The sequence below is a fragment of the Canis lupus genome, chromosome 19, assembly GCF_048164855.1.
Source record: "Canis lupus baileyi chromosome 19, mCanLup2.hap1, whole genome shotgun sequence".
Classification (NCBI taxonomy): domain Eukaryota; kingdom Metazoa; phylum Chordata; class Mammalia; order Carnivora; family Canidae; genus Canis; species Canis lupus.
The window spans coordinates 23,481,338-23,497,453 of record NC_132856.1 but is presented as its reverse complement, the minus strand read 5'-3'; the positions used below and the strand labels follow the sequence as shown (position 1 = coordinate 23,497,453).

General features: G+C 38.6%; 1 protein-coding gene and 1 long non-coding RNA gene across 26 annotated transcripts in view; both read left to right on the top strand.

Annotated features, from left to right (window-relative positions):
• MITF (melanocyte inducing transcription factor) overlaps positions 1-16,116 on the top strand; it is a 218,486-nt gene that overhangs the window by 138,965 nt on the left and 63,405 nt on the right. The gene's annotated exons all lie outside the window — the stretch shown is intronic.
• On the top strand, positions 7,063-13,687 carry LOC140610001 (uncharacterized). Its single transcript, XR_012011792.1, has 2 exons — positions 7,063-8,159; positions 10,790-13,687. It is a non-coding gene; the product is annotated as an uncharacterized lncRNA (long non-coding RNA).

Sequence of the window (16,116 nt, the reverse complement as noted above, 5' to 3'; positions counted from 1 at the left end):
TGGAATCCCTCGTCTGGTAAGACAGGCTGTAGTAATGGCCTTTGCTCCTCCTGCATTGTTAAGTGTTTGGTGATATTTATGACAGGCAGGTTAATCTGAAAAGATTGAATTTATGAGAAGTACAGAACCTTATGACTTCAGCCTGGTAGTCTCAACATACATACAGTGCAGTAAATTATTATTTGGATGCTAAATTTCCATTCGTGCCAGCTGGTATGCTTCTTTACGCTTTGGGGATGCAACCATAATCAGTTTCCCTGTTGAAAACCTAGGATCAGCTTGGTACCAATACTTAACTAGGAGACTGGACAAGTTTATTATTCACTCTGGGCCTCACTGTCCTCATCTGTGAAATGGAGGTCCTAGTACCTGCTCCGGAGAAGTTTTCATGAGAACTAAATGAGATTGTTCACCTAAATCAGTACTGCCCAGTAGACGTGGAATGTGAGCCACATATGGCAATTTAAGTTTCTTTGTGGTCACGTTAAAAGCGCTGAAAAGAAACAGGGAAAATCAATTTAATAATATATCTTATTTTACCCAGGATATCCCAAGTATTATCATTTTAAGATATCATCAATATAAAAATTATTAACAAGATCTTTACACTCTATTTTTCATAGTTAAGTCTTCATACTAGGTTTTTCATACCAGGTTTTCAAAACCAAGTGTGTATTTTACATCTGCAAATACCTTTCAATTTGATGCTAAATTTTCATCAGAATTACTTGACCTGTGTTTAGCTTCTCTGAGATTTACAGTTGAAAAAGTAGATTCATATACCCAAGTTGTCTCAAATATATTTAAAAGATTTCTGGTAACAAAATTGGGTATTGTCTTTAAATTTGGTTTTAAATGAAATAAAAATTAAAAATTCATTTCCTCGGTCACATTGTTGGCCACATTTCCAGCACTATCAGTAGCTACATGTGGTCTGCAGCCTCTGTGTTAGCACAGACCTGAAGCATTTAACACAGTGTCAGATGGATGGAAAGTGCTCAGTAAATGATTCTGCTTTATTGTTGTTGATAATGAGATAATAACTTCTAGTTACTAATTACCTAAATATAGTAATTAATATCATCTCCATGTTAACACCTTTCTGTGCCTCCATGACGCCTGCCCAATACAATTGGTTCCTCATGGCCTCCCTCCTCCCCTCCAAAGAGAACATAAAAAATTTAATCCGGATTTTCCTTTTCACAATCCTTTGGAGCCCACGTTAGCTGACATACCTCATGTATGGTTGATATTTTGTGTCAAAAACAGCCTCTCACAGGAGAGGAGAGCACAGTGAAGAGTCAGCCTTGGTGATGTGGCATTTGGACCTGTCTCTGCCAACAGCCTTCCATTCAGGCCTGAGCTCGGTAACAGCTCTTGACTTGTTAGTCACACGTCTTGTTCCTGCTCTCAACCCGATTTCTTTTCAAACCTCGACATGTCACACTTACCTAGTTCCTGTCTAGCGTGTTCAAGATGTCTCAAACCCTAGGAATATATAAGCATCTTAACATTGATAAAAATGTCCTTGATGCAGAAAAAGACATTGAAGAAAAAGGAGATTGGTTAATCCTAGGATGAACTAATGTATGGTTAATTCATTAGTAGCTAAATTAACATGTAGGTTATTGAAAACTAGTTTTTTTTTGGTGGGGTTTTATTTATGATTTTTGTCCATGCTCATGTTGCTAAGGCAACTTTTTCTCCATTAACTTACAGTATATTTTTAGGCATTTTCAGCACAGCTAATAATTCAGTGAAACCATTTTTCTTTGTTTTCTTATTCACTGGGCACCCAAGTTTTCTGTTTTGATACCAGTTTTGACCATTTATTAAACCAGAAATAATACACCTAAAATGATAATTTATATTTTATTAGATACCTCATTATTCCTCATGCAAACAATGAGTTGATTATACTGGAATTAATCTGTGTTGGAGAGATTTAATTTGTTCTTTATATAATACCAAAAGCCTACAAAGTAGCATTCTTGTTCAATTACAACAAGTAAGAAAGTCAGGAGAGCAAAAATATTAACTATGCTGTGACTTCCAGAAAGAAAAATCATTGTGTTGTTAGATTTTATGATTTCCTTTGCTTGGAGTTATATATATTTGCAATATTTATTATTTATTTTGTTATCTTAATGTAAATTAATAAACACATAGGCCATTATATAGTTGATACAATTTTCCTAATAGCTTTCCAAGTTTGTATTAAAATCATATACATCAAGAGTTTTTCAACTCATTAATTGGCATAATCTTGATAGAATTCATAATTTAGCATTAAGAGTAGGGGCCATTGTGCCCATTTTTATTGACACCTAAGACCGTTGATATCCCTTAGACAGGGGGGAACGCCATAATATTCTGGAAGGACATTTAATCTTGCTGTAAACTTTTATTCAGTTTGACGTGAGCTAATATGTGTAGAATTTAACCCTATATGGTGTTTCTGGGAGAATATTCTGTAACTCAGTAACTCTCAAAGTGTGACTGAGGGGCTTATAGCCCCTGCAATGTCTGGGAGCTATCTAGAAACGCAAATTCTGGGTGCCTGGGTGGCTCAGTTGGTTAAGCGTCTGCTTTTGGCTCAGGTCATGATCCGAGGGTCTTGGATCAAGCCCTGAATCCTGCTTCTTCCTCAGCGAGGAGACTGCCTCTGCTTCTCCTCCTGCTTGTGCTCTCACTCCCTCTCTCTGTCAAATAAATTGATAATATCTATATTAAAAAAAATGGAAATACAAATTCCTTGAGTCTATCCCAAACCTGCCCAGCCAGAAGCTCTGGGAGCGGGGCCATTATTCTCTGTTTCAGCCAGCCCTCTAGAAGATTCTAATGCATGCTTATGTTTGAAAATCACTGCTGTGGAAGTCTGGAGGTTAATTTGTAAGAAACCTAAGGAAAATTGGGAAATGCTAGTACAAATAAAATCAACCAAGTTTCTTTCCTCTAGGGCTTCTTAGATCTATGGTAAATATGTAAAGAGTTGTGGCAAATTTCCAACAGTGGTACAATACGTAGGCACTTATTTGAGAAGAGGGGAGGAGGAAGACAAGCAAAGTGGTTGTTGCTTTCAGGTAAAATTGATAAGTAGAAGTTGCAAAATAGTGGTGCCTGGGTGGCTCAGTGGATTAAGCGTCTGACTCTTGATTTCAGCTCAAGTTACGATCTCAGGATCCTAAGATCCAGCCGTCTGTCGGGCTCTGTGCTAGCTAGGTGTGGAGCTTGCTCAAGATTCTCTCTCTTCCTCTGCCCCTCCTCCCCCCACCCTTGCATGTGCTTGAGCTCTGTCTCTCTGTCTCAAAAAAAAAAAAAAAAAAGAGAAGAAGTTGCAAAATACTCAGTGGCTCTTTAGAGCCTTCTGTGTGTGTGGTACATCCCATTATATGCATATACTTGTGCAAAGTTGATAAAAATAGATTAATCCTGTAAAATCCCACAGAGATGAGAAATAAGAAATTCTAAAATTACACAGTGATTCCTACTTTAAGCTACAGAAACCACTTGTACCTTTGGAGGAGCTCTAAGGGGTTAATAAATCCATTGTCGACAGATACTAACTAAATTTATACCTCACTTGTATATATACCATACATCTCTCTTTTAAGTAAATATTGATGCTGCTGTGATGAAGTATAAATTGATAAAAAACCATGGATTTCATTTTCCCCCTTTTATACATTTTCTTAACAAAAATGAAAAGCACAACTCCTAATCAAATGGGGCCTTAAGGTATTTGACTTTTAAGAAAGGTTAAGAGCTACTTCTTTTTAAGAAACTTTTAAACTATCAAGTGTTATATAAATTCTACTTTTGGAAACTACATTCCTTTTGGCAAATTGGATTTAATGAAACGGTAGCACAAAATGGCCTTTCCGAGTCCAAGGGACCCTAACATCTCTAATTTCACAAGCAGCAGGCTCTTGATGGGTCAGCCTGTGACATCAAAGGTCTTTACTGACGTGACCATAGTCTTGGCTTTGCCTTTTACACTGGTGCATTGACATCAACAGAAAGTGTTTTTCTTTCTTTTTTCTCTTCCAGTATTAGTTTTCTGCCTGAAGGCAGTATATCCAGTGCATGTGGCCAACTTGCCCCTGGTTGGAATAAAACAAAGGTTCATTTTTGGAAGCTCTACAGGAAAGACCAACTCTTTCTGTTGCTGGAGTCCTTTGCTTATACAGCCAGCATGTGGACCTAAGTCCAGCCTTCAAAGAGACATAGCTCGCATAGGAGCCATCAAGTGTACTTTTCTTCCATCAGAAGATAAAGATTATGTTCTTATCTTCCTCCTACTAAGACGAGGAAATTGGAAATAACCCTAAGATGCCCCTGGCAAATTTCTGCACCGAAATTTTGCTTTTCTGGTGGAGTTACCATTTTTCTTTTTTCTTTTTTTTAAAAAAAAAGATTTTATTTATTTATTCATGAGAGACACAGAGACAGAGAGGGGCAGAGACAGAGACAGAGACGGGGGAAAAGCCGGCTCTCTGCTGGGAACCCGATATGGAACTCGACTCCGGGACTCCAGGATCACACTCTGGGCTGAAGGCAGGTGCTCAACCACTGAGCCACCCAGGCCTCCCTAGTTACCATTTTTCAATTTAAATTCACTTACCCAGGGCAGCCTGGGTGGCTCATCGGTTTAGTGCCGCCTTCAGCCCAGGGCCTGATCCTAGAGAACTGGAATTGAGTCCCGCGTAGGGCTCCCTGCATAGAGCCTGCTTCTTCCTTTGCCTTTGTCTCTGCCTCTCTCTCTCTCTCTCTCTCTCTCTCTCTGTTTCTCATGAATAAATAAATAAAATATTTTTAAAAAATTCACTTACCCAAAGGTGTTTAATTATGTGCTCTGCCTCTTGTCATGGGTAAAGGGTCTGGGATCCGGAGTTAGATTGGCAGTGTTCAAGTCCTTTCTGAACCATAGTTCCCTTGTCTGCATGACAAGGATAATAGAAGATCCTCATTCATAGGGTTACTGTGAGAAGCCAGTGACATGATGCTTGCAGAGCACTTGGGTCTCTACCTGGCACGGTATTTATTAATGCTGATCACTGTTGTCAGCGTTTCAACCAAGGACACACACCAAGTCCTTAGTGACTCAGCCACATAATGGGTGCTTGAGAAATGATTAAAAGGTTAATGCTTTGGCAAAAGGTGAGGAAAATTGATTCTACATAGGATCTGGAATTAATTTCTCCAGAGGTCTATGGGATATATAAAGATTCTTTTAGCTGGTAACTATTCAGTTACATTTCAGCAGCAAGGAATTTTTATTCTTAAAAATCATCTGGTGATACAGGTTCCCTTAACAGGGTATTTTTCTTGGAGGGGCGAAAGAGTGGGATGCTTTGCACAGTTTTTAACTGCCGCCCCCCCCGAAATTACTTTACATCCAATACTTAAAATTACTTAGAAATTGTTTTGATGATTGACAGTAAGGATTAAATCTTTACTTATAGAAAATTCTGAGGAAACTGGTATAAATTGGGGGTATATTTTAAAAATTTTAGTAGATGTTAGGCTATCAAAATGCTCCCTGATTCTGAGATTAAACTTTTACTTACAAGCTGAGAAGTCAGCAATTTTGGTTCTGGAACTCTGGTAAAATATAAGTGACCATATATGATTTTATGAGTTCACTTTTGAAGGCATCACTAATTTCAGGTAAGTGGTAATGTTAGGTAATGTTCAAAATACATTTAATCACAGCATCTCATCCACGAGCTCCAATACCTGCTTTGTAGAGCCAGTAAACTGATGGAAATCTATATCTCTGTTCAGGAAATTTTTATTGTTAATCAAATTGCATAATTATTTTTTCTAGTTACCAGGTATTTTGACTCACCTGCCATGGGGTTACTTGACTTCTTCCTTACATGATATATCCTTTTGTTTCTTGTCTAAGATCCTGCTGTCCCAACCCCATCTCTTATGTATAAAATTTTAGTCTTATCTCTTTATTTTTTTGCCTTTTAGGAACCTGTGTCACCTTGAGTGTTCTGTACTCAACACTAGCTTACTCACTGACCTTTATTTTTTGCTAATAAACCATTTATCTTATTTCTATGATATGTATTATCTTGAGATAAGACCAAAGGCCATTGTCTTCAACCGATCTTACTACTTGCTACTTTATAATCAAAACTACAGCCCTGAAATCAAACATCGACCTGTAGTATGACCTTGGGGTAGTTGCTTTCCTGGGTCTCAGTTTCCCCATCTGACCAGCTGGTCTCAGACTTGCCCCCTAACACTGGCATTCAATGAGCTGTCTGTCGCTTCTTTTTCCTTGAGAAGTGCCCACCTACACATCACTGGAATTTAATTCGTGTAAGATGAAGATAACAAAGGACTTTGAAAGCCCTTGAAAGAAACATTAGGTTTTTTTTTTTTTTTTTTAAAGCCTGAGCTACACAGAACAGTTACCATGACAAAGAACCTCAGTGTATATAAGGCTTACAGGTCCACTGTAGTTACAGTGGCCAATTTCTCCTTGAGGGTGGCAGGATGTGCGTTAGAAAACCTCTTGCATTATTATTTAGATATTCTTTTATTTTGCCTATATGTGCTTTACTTCCTATAATAATAGCAGTATCACTACTGGCTATCACTTACTGAGTCTCTGAGATGTTCCTGAGGCCTTGTGAGCAGAGACCCAGCTCAGATGTGCTAGGACTAGATGATCAGGATGCACCCAGAGCTGCCATGAGTTTATTTGCACAAACCGCTTAAAATCCATCTTAAATATTTAATCATTAGGTTTACTAAATCTCTAACATGAAAACTCATTTCTGACATAATTTGCAGTCACAGAATGTTTTATAGCTTTTATTTTCTTCCCTTTACTAAACAGAAAATGAGTGGAGGCTGAGGATGTTTGTTGGTGATTGATCTGCAAATGTGAGGACAGGTGTATACAATTCACTTCTATAGATTTATTAGTTTTACTTTAGTTTTATATATTAATACTGATTTGAATTCTCTTGAGAAGAGAGAGAGTGTGTGTATGTGTGTGTTTGCAAGTTTTCTCTCAAAGGCTTTTCTTTGGGAAAAGAATTCAGGGATACTGCAATTCCTCCTTCCTTAAATGCACAAATCTGGAATTATGTATCTTGCCTTCGAATCTCAGCTGTCGTTAGTAATCTTGGTCAGGTAAGCTAATCTGTAGTCTCAGTCTTAGTTTCCTTATCTGTAAAATGGGCACAGTGGCAGCACCCCCCCCCCCCACGCCTGCCATCCTGTTGTAGTATGTTTCTTTAATGTGAGTACCTCTAGTGTTACTGGTAAATGAAGAACTTGTGCTAGTGTAACAGGGAATTCCTTTGAATTCATTCTCCACAGCATGTAAATGTTTGAAGCAGTCAAGAACAAGTTTTACATATTTAAAGAGAAAGCCTTAGCCATAGATGAAGACTTTAAAATAGGCAGAATGTCTACAAAGCGTCTGCCCCTCCTGGAGGTTTAGAGGAATCCAAGCTGCAAGAACTGCTTGCCTTTTTCACTGTACTCCACTCTCCGGAGAAGATGAGTATGCAGAGGAAGCAGCTGCTAAGATATTTCTCTTTACAGTGACTCAATCACTCACAAAAAAAGTTTATATCCAGGATCAGGTTGTAATTTTTAAAGAATTCTCTCTGTTAGATGGACTTACCATCCATGCTCTACCTTTTGAGGGGAGGAAGCAGGAGTCTTAGAGTTTAAAACTGTCTGTGAAGCTGGCTGAAAGTGCCAGTAGAAATTTAACCAGCTCATGTTGAATTAGGGTTTACTGATTGTTGTTATTCATGCTCTGGTTACAAAGGTCCAGAGGTTTGGAGACGTCTGTCCCGAACCTCTTTTCCTATATGCCCTTGTATTTATAGTGTGTGATTTTACAGAAAGTGATATTTTTTAGACTGTATAGATGGAGTTAGAGCAGAAACACCTGAATCAACTCCAGAGTTGTGGTTGTTTAATGAATTAATATATGTAAGGTATGTAGCACAGCTCCTGAGGTGGTTGCCTTTGAGTGGAGTTCTGAAGGACAAGTACGAAAGAACTCAATAAATATTAGCCAGTACTAGTAAAGCCTTCTAACATTGAACGCTTCAGTTGGTCTGCCAGGTGGTGAAGTACTGTGAGCCCACAGAGGGACTGCGGTTCAGCACAAGAAGGTGAGGTGGCTAATGTTGAGTGGAGCCTTAAAGAACAAAGACTGGGATCAGGGAGCATGGCATGAGGAAAGGGACAAGTCAACAGTATATAGGAAGTATAGCTTACTATTTGTAGAGAGAATGTGAAGCTGTTACACCTTTCTGAACTCTGGATCTTGGTGTGACGCAGTGAAATGCAAGATAGTAGAAGATGGGACCAAGAGAGTGTTGGGAGTTGAAGCTGGACAGGTGAGCAGGGACCAAGAAATGAAGCACCTATATGTGACCCTGCCAAGTGTGGATCTGACATTGTAACGGTGTTGGGTAGCTGTGGGTGGAATGCGTTTGCGTTTCTTTCTGTGAGTTGTTTCATTTATTTTCATTTTAGCAAAAAAGAGGGATGTTCAGATAGATGCCACTTGGAGCTGGTGGAGGTGGGGGATTCAGTTTTAGAGGAATATGATGGGAGGTGGGGATGCTCTCAAAATAATTTGGGGAGTAAATTATGAAAGCATTGACTCCAGAAGTCTTAGAAGACATAAGAAGAAAGCAGTGGTTAAAACAACCAAAAGAGGTAAAGTGAATGGAACCTTGTTATAAAGGAGAAGGAAGGTAGCATGATACTATATATATTTTACATAGAGGAGAACTAAACATAATAGAGATGGGAACATTGGTCTCTATCAGGGCTTGGCAAACAATGTCCCTGGCCATCTTCTGCCTTCTGCCTATTTCTGTAAAGTTTTATTAGAAGACAGCCATGCTCCTTCATTTTCATATGGTCTTAGGCTGCTTTCACAGTATGGTGAAGTGAGTAGTGCAACAGAGAACTCACGGCCCACAAAACTGAAAGTAATTACTTTCTGGATCTTTATAGAAAAGAAAGTCTGTTGACCTCTGGTCTGTGCACATGGGCTTCCAGTCTTTTGAGAGTTGGGATCATATCTCTTTTATTCACCTCTGATCATGAGCATTTTACAGTATGTCCAATATATAGTAAGGCCTCATAAATAAACTCTTACTGGATTAATGAATAATGAATGTGAATTATTGAATGAATGAGCAAAGTAGCCAAGTTAAATCTACCTGATTCACAGCCTGTGCTTTTGCATTTATTCTGTACTCATTCTTCTAAAGCTATCGAGCAGGAGTTAATAAATAAAACGAGTATTTGTTGAGCGCCACCAACATACAGGGCATTGTTCTTGGTTTGAGGATTTGTATGTGCCGTCATGATGTTCACCACTAATAGAAGAGATGAATGTTCATCACATTATCACAGAAATGGATGCACAGTTGCAGTGTTGGGGGGTAGCAGAAAAGACAGGGACACAATGTTATGGGAGCTAGTGGTGGAAGATTCAGTGTAAAAAGTCAGAGAGGACTTTCCTAGTTACCCCTGACCTGCAGTCTGAAGAGTGAGTAGACTTTAATTTGGTGTAGTGATGAGAGAAGAGTATTTCAGGCAGATCCATGTGCAGAGGCTCTGTGGCAGATGAGAGCAGACAAAAACAAAGAGAAAGCTGGCCGTGCTGGGGGTGAGACTGGAGAGATGGGCAGGGCTCTTGTGATCAGGATTAGGAATCCACCTGCTTCTTGAGCCAAGTTTGAACTTGAGCTACAAGTTTGAGACTCAGTAGTAAGTATTTTAATCCAGAGTATGGGTTTACCAGAGAGAGTGTTGTGAGAGAAGATGTAGGTTTTGAGAAGAACTCTGGAATACACCAATAGAGGGAAGGACAGAGTATGGAGAAACAAACAAAACCTGGAGAATCTGGTATGGCAGAAAAGTTTTGAGGTGATCAATTGTAGATATGTCATATATGTCCAAGAAATTAAGGATTGAAAAGTGTGCATTGTATTATTCAATTGGGAGATCAGTGGGACCTTTGAAAGATTAGATTTGGGGCAGTGGAGGGGAAAGGGTGGAGCTGTCAACTTGTTGAGTGAATGAGCAGAGAGGAAATAGAAACAAGTATGTATTCATTCACTTACTCAACAAATAGTTATTGAGCATCTGTGTACTAGGGACCCAATGTTGAGCAAAACCAGATAGGGCCTTTGTTCTGGAGCTTATCGTAAGTGGGGGTGGGAGGTGGATACATAATCAAATAATCTTCCCAGCCCCACTCACAGAAGTGAACTAAGGTAAGTGCTATGAAGTAAAGAAAAAATGTTCTGTGAGAATATGAAGCAAAGGAAAAGGGAGTAGTTTGAGCAGGGAAGAATCCTCTAAGTGATCGTGGAGCTGAAGGAAGCATAGGTGTTAGCTCTGGAGCCTGTGGTGAGAGAATATTTCAGAGCAGAGAAAAAGCTTGTGGCCAGGCCCTTGGTGCCAGAGGGCTTGGCAGCTCCAGGATGCCAAGAAGTGAAGTCAGGATGGTTGTGTGCAGAGAGCGAGGCGAGAATGGTTACAGCATAAGGGTAAAAAGTAGACAAGGGCCAGAACATCCGGGGCTTTGTAGATGATCTTAAGGATTCTCATCCCAAGAGCAGTGGGAAGCCATGGAAAGGGATTGATCAGGCTAACCAGATTTAACCAGACTAAAATTTTAGGAAGTATAGCTTACTATTTGTAGAGAGAATGTGAAGCTGTTACACCTTTCTGAACCAGTGTGAGCAGACAGTACTGAGAAGGATTCTCATTTCAGGGGAAAGTCATTCCATTGTCTGAGAATGGGTGCTCTGAGGCTGTTGAGGGAAGCATCAGTTCATATCCAACCTATGCCTGCATGGCAAACAACATGAAAATTTCTCCTGAAATCACTTGAAGAAAATACTCTTGAAGAAAAGAATGTGGACTCTATACCCTGTCTTATCAGGAGATCAGAATTTCTGGATCAGCCAATGTTAAGGCAAAAGGAAAGAGGTGCAGGTGACTTCTAAAAGGAATGATTTCGAGTGTCACTGGTTTTAGGCTTGAGTTACCTCCAGTGAGTTTCTGTCTGGGGACATGGCTGCAAAGCAGACGAGTATTTCCAAAGATGTCTCTCTTATAAAGCCATTTATGCACCTCCCTACTTCTGTATCCTGTTCTTAGATTTGATGAATCAAGAAAATTACGAAGAAGAGTTTGTAAGATGTCCACCGAGAAATCTTTGTTATGTTAAGAGAACTTGATCACCACTGGCTTGGATGGGGAGTGAGAAATGATAGTGTGAGGGGGGCTTCCTTGGCCACACTTCTGATCACAGTGGGTGGGTCGGTGGCCTTTTCTCTGCTCCCAGTCAAGGCTCCCCTCAGGCAGCCTTGTTGCAGCTGGTTTATTTTTGCATCGCTGATAATCTTTTTCCACGGAATTAAAAAATTGTGATACCTTGCTGTCTTGTTCGTTCCTATGTTCTCCTGTTTCTAAACCCTCTCTCCCTCTTTTTCCAACACTGTCTTCTTAATTAGTTTTGCAAAAAAAAAAAAAAAATGCGTGGTACAATTACCTGAATTTCTTCTCATCCTTCCTGGTGCCTTTTAACTAAAACACCTCCCACATCTTTGTTCTTTATGCTCATCCTGATTGACTCAGGAGGTGACACTGGCTGACGCTTGGCAAACCAGTGACCTTCTTTTCTAGCTGGAGTTGACAAAAGCTGATAAAAGAGGGTAGATAGAATCCTGCAGCCAGCCTTTTCTTTAGTAAAGAGGAAGCAGCTTAGGTGAATATATTAAGAGGAAATTGTGTTTTGAGTATTTGACTAGATCATTTGTTCAAGGACGAAAGTAGCATAATTAGGGCAAACCAAGAATGTGGGGGAGTGTTCACTAAGGGGAAATACCTATGGATAGAGTAAAAAATGGCTGTCCAATGTCTATTTTAGAGATAATACTTTGTGAAAGTCCTGAATTTGTTATTTATTAAAATGAGAAGAATTGGCCTGGAAAAATAATACTTACAGAGGAAAAGTGGGCTTAAAGAATAGTAAACACCAGGAAGCCACCCATCTTTTAATATCTCCCCAGAAAAGTTGTTTCAATTAAAAAAAGAAAAAAAAACTTGTAAAGATGGAATGAGTTACTTGTGAAGTACATTGATCTCTTTGGATGAAAGTTGCTACAGTGTAACTTTTATTTATGTATGACTTGGTTTGGATTGTAATTTCAAGCAGCATACTCCCAGACCAGCTAGATAAAAGGAATTGCGTTTTAATTAAATTAACAGTCTTATGAACTGATGTAATATTTAAGAATTTGATATATATTGAGTCTTTGCCTCTATGTTAAAATTAGTAGTATTTTGCTTCATTTAGAGCCTATTTTTCTAAATATAAACAGTATATTATTAATAATGCAAGTTTTATGGCTCTTTTAAATTAAAAAAAATTTTTTTGAAAAACGTCTTAAAGATTTCATTCATTCATTCATTCATTCATTCATTCATTCATTTAAAAGAGAGCGTGACAGAGAGCACGAACTAGGGGAGGGGCAGAGTTAGAGGGAGAAGCAGAGTCACCACTGAGCAGGAAGCCAGACTACTAAGACTCAGGACTCAGTCCCAGGACCCTGAGATCAGTACCTGAGCCAAAAGCAGACACTTAACTGACTGAGCCACCCCAGTGTCCCCAACTTATTTTTCTTAAATAACTGTTTTTGCTGTTGTCATTTTGCCAAGTTTTAGATAAATTTTATGGATCTGAGCACAGTCTTTTCAATTAGGAAACTGAAGTTTGGGCCATTATGCCACTGATTACTCTTCCTCTCATCCTCTATCTCTCTTTCATCCACCATAGTTCATATTTCTTTAAGATGACCTTTGACAGAGCATACTTAGAATGAATAGCCTGTGAGCCAGCAGAGATTAGTGATTGCTTAATTGTTTTTCTCCCTATGGCCCATGGTCATTTTGAGATAAGACAACTAGTCATATCCTGTGAATACCTCTACACATCAGCATAGATTGCAACCAGACGAAGAAACTAATTAATAACATAGTAAATTCTGAATCTAGGCCTTTAACATGTCACCACCTATCTGGAAGTACTTTGCGCCTACAAAATGTGCTGTATGCTGAGTGTCGTAGCTTCCCATCACTATGTCATGAATTGCTCACCTGGTGTAGGCAATTAATTGACCCATTTATCCCAGAATGTGTCAGCCTTGCAGGCACAAACTGGGAGCCATCCATTCCATGTCCACTTAAGGATAGTAGGGACAGATGAAACCCTGGCCCAGTCTGGCAAGGTGGGAGCAAGGTGGGAGTAGCTCAGTTTGCTTTATATTAGAAATTGAGATGTGGCCCCATTCCAACTGACAGTAGAGAGGGGGACCTTCCTTCTAGATTGTGTCTCTCATGTTTGGTGAAAATAAAGATAAGAGGGGTGACCATCGGTGAAATTGAGACCTGTTACATTGGAATCATAAGATCTACTACAAAGAGGATGCCCGGATGGCTCAGCGGTTGAGCATCTGCCTTTGGCTCAGGTCATGACCCCGGAGACCTGGGATCAAGTGCTACAACAGGCTACCAGCATGGAGCCTGCTTCTCCCTCTGCCTATGTCTCTGCCTCTCTCTCTGTGTCTCTCATGAATAAATAAATAAAATCTTTAAAAAAAAAAAAGATCTACTACAAAGAAATACATTCATATTGTGTGGTTATTACTTTCTTTAGTTATTTCTTTTGCTTCTCCAGTGATGGATTATTGTGCTACATATTTTTTTCCACTTACATAAATTTTTAACCATCCCATACTTAATATATTTCTACTTAAAGCTTGGTTTTAACTTCATGATAACATGGATCTTTTCTCCTTAGCTTATTGCTGGGGCCTCAGCACCTAGAGAGTACTGAGACATATTGCAGCCTAAGGAAGTGTTTATGGAGTGGAATTACAGTTGAATTCATGACTTGCTTATTTCATGCCTTGATTTTTATGTTTGAGTGACCTAGCTGTCCAGTGGACTTGTATGGATGATTTATGTTTTCCTGCAAATGAAGAGTTAAACAGATAGCTCATAGGTTATTCTGGTATAAAATAGACCCCTTTGAAAACCAGCCTGAGGCCTTTTTTTTTTTTTTTTTTTTTTTTTTAATATATGACGCTAGTTTGATCTTCTGACAAAAATACTACTTTTAATTGCTGTGCAGTCTTTAGTTATACTCATAACCTCTAGAACCCTGAGCTGGTAACACATTCAATTCTTTGTCTTTAGAGAGCTTGCTTTTTGACTTGGTTCTTGGCAGTCCATGATATTTAATTAGAATTGCCTCTAGATGGAACATTTTAATATTTACTTTTACTTTAAAGATGAAAAAAATCCAAATGAGTTTGTTTTTGAGTTTTAATATTAGTTACTTTGTTTTCGTTTTGTTTTATCAAAATATATAATAATGAAAATAATAAAATAATGATTTTTTTCTAACATGTTTCATCATTACCCATTTTGTTTGTGGAGTTCACAAGCTATGATCTCTGAGTCTTCAAAGAGTTGAGGAACTAGATTGCTCTTTTAAGTTGACCACATTTTATGGGTTTTAGTTTCAATTATTATGAAACCATAGAGATAAAGATTTGATGTGTATCATAAGAACAGTTCTTTCCCTAGGATGTGGGTCTAGTGTGTGGTTGAGAACAGTGATTTCCAAACTACCAAATCATTGGGATAACCTAGAGAACTTTTAAAAATAAAGATAGCTGGGCTCAGACCTAGGATGTGTAAGTATTCTTTCTATCTTTATTTAAAAAAAAAAATAAGAAAAAACTCCCTAGTGGTTTCTGATGATAAGCAAAGTCTGATTTAGAACACTGGATCAATGAGTTCAAGGTCATCGGCATGATTTGTCTGTTCGCCTATTGATTGTGCTCTGTTCTGTGACCTGAAACCTGTTTCTGACCCTGACCAACTCTTGGGTGATGGGGTGGCTGGGGTCATCTCTAAAGTCAGCTCATTTGGTTAACTACATCAAGCACCAGCCTTATCGCTGGGGGCTTCTTTCTTATTTTTTTAAATCAGTGGTCAGCAGAAGGATGTTGTTGAGTTGCCACTGACTGAGATTTAGCAGTCCTTTCCAATAACCCTGAAGTTGGATTTAAGAAATTGAACTCCCTTCTAGAAGTCATAGCTTCTAACTCTAAGTCATAGCCTTCGTTTGGGATATGTTTTGGGAGAGTCTGTTCAAGAAGTGCTGGAATCAGTTCACTTGGTTTCTAATTTTGCCTCTCCTATATACTAGGAGTGTGATCTTGGATGCCAGATTACTTAACCTCTGAGAGCCTCTATTTTTCCTTGGCAAAAAGGCAATAATAATGATGATTGTGTTGTAACACAACACACTATAATAATGACTATAAGGTTGTTGTGGATAATGATGTAAGGTTATTGGAGATACAAAGTAATGTCTCTGTGCAAAAATGTAAATGTTCAGTAATTGTTAAAGACTAGTATTATAACCCTATTACTACAAATTTTGAATTAAAACTCGAGACAGCTTGTCATCATTGGCTTAAAGCAGTGTTACCCATAATTGTTTATTAATTACTGTCTCCTTTCATCCTCTCTGGAATCTTTATTCATTTCACAAATACTGATTTAGTACAAACTATGTGCCAAGCAGAGCACTAGACACTGGGGATGCGGTGGTGAACAAGAGACAAAACATAAATGATAGCTTAAAACATTTACCTATCTTTTGACATTTGGAGTTGTTTTCAGTCTTGGAATATTGTAAATAAAGCTGCTTTAAACATTTGTGTACAGTTCTCTGTATGAATGCCTTCTTTCTTTTTTCTTGAGTCAATACTTCGGGAGTGGACCAGCTGAATCATATAGTGGGCATACATTTTACTTTTTAACAAGCTGCCAAACTTTTCCCCAAAGTGGTTGTACCATTTTATATTCTTATCAGCAGTGTATGAGAGCTCCATTTCCTTATATCTTTTTCAACACTTGGTATGCCTTTTAATTATCTGAGAGGTGTATACACTGATAGATGTGAATAAAAACCACAATGAGAAAGTATTATACATCTCCTTAGTGACTGATGACATA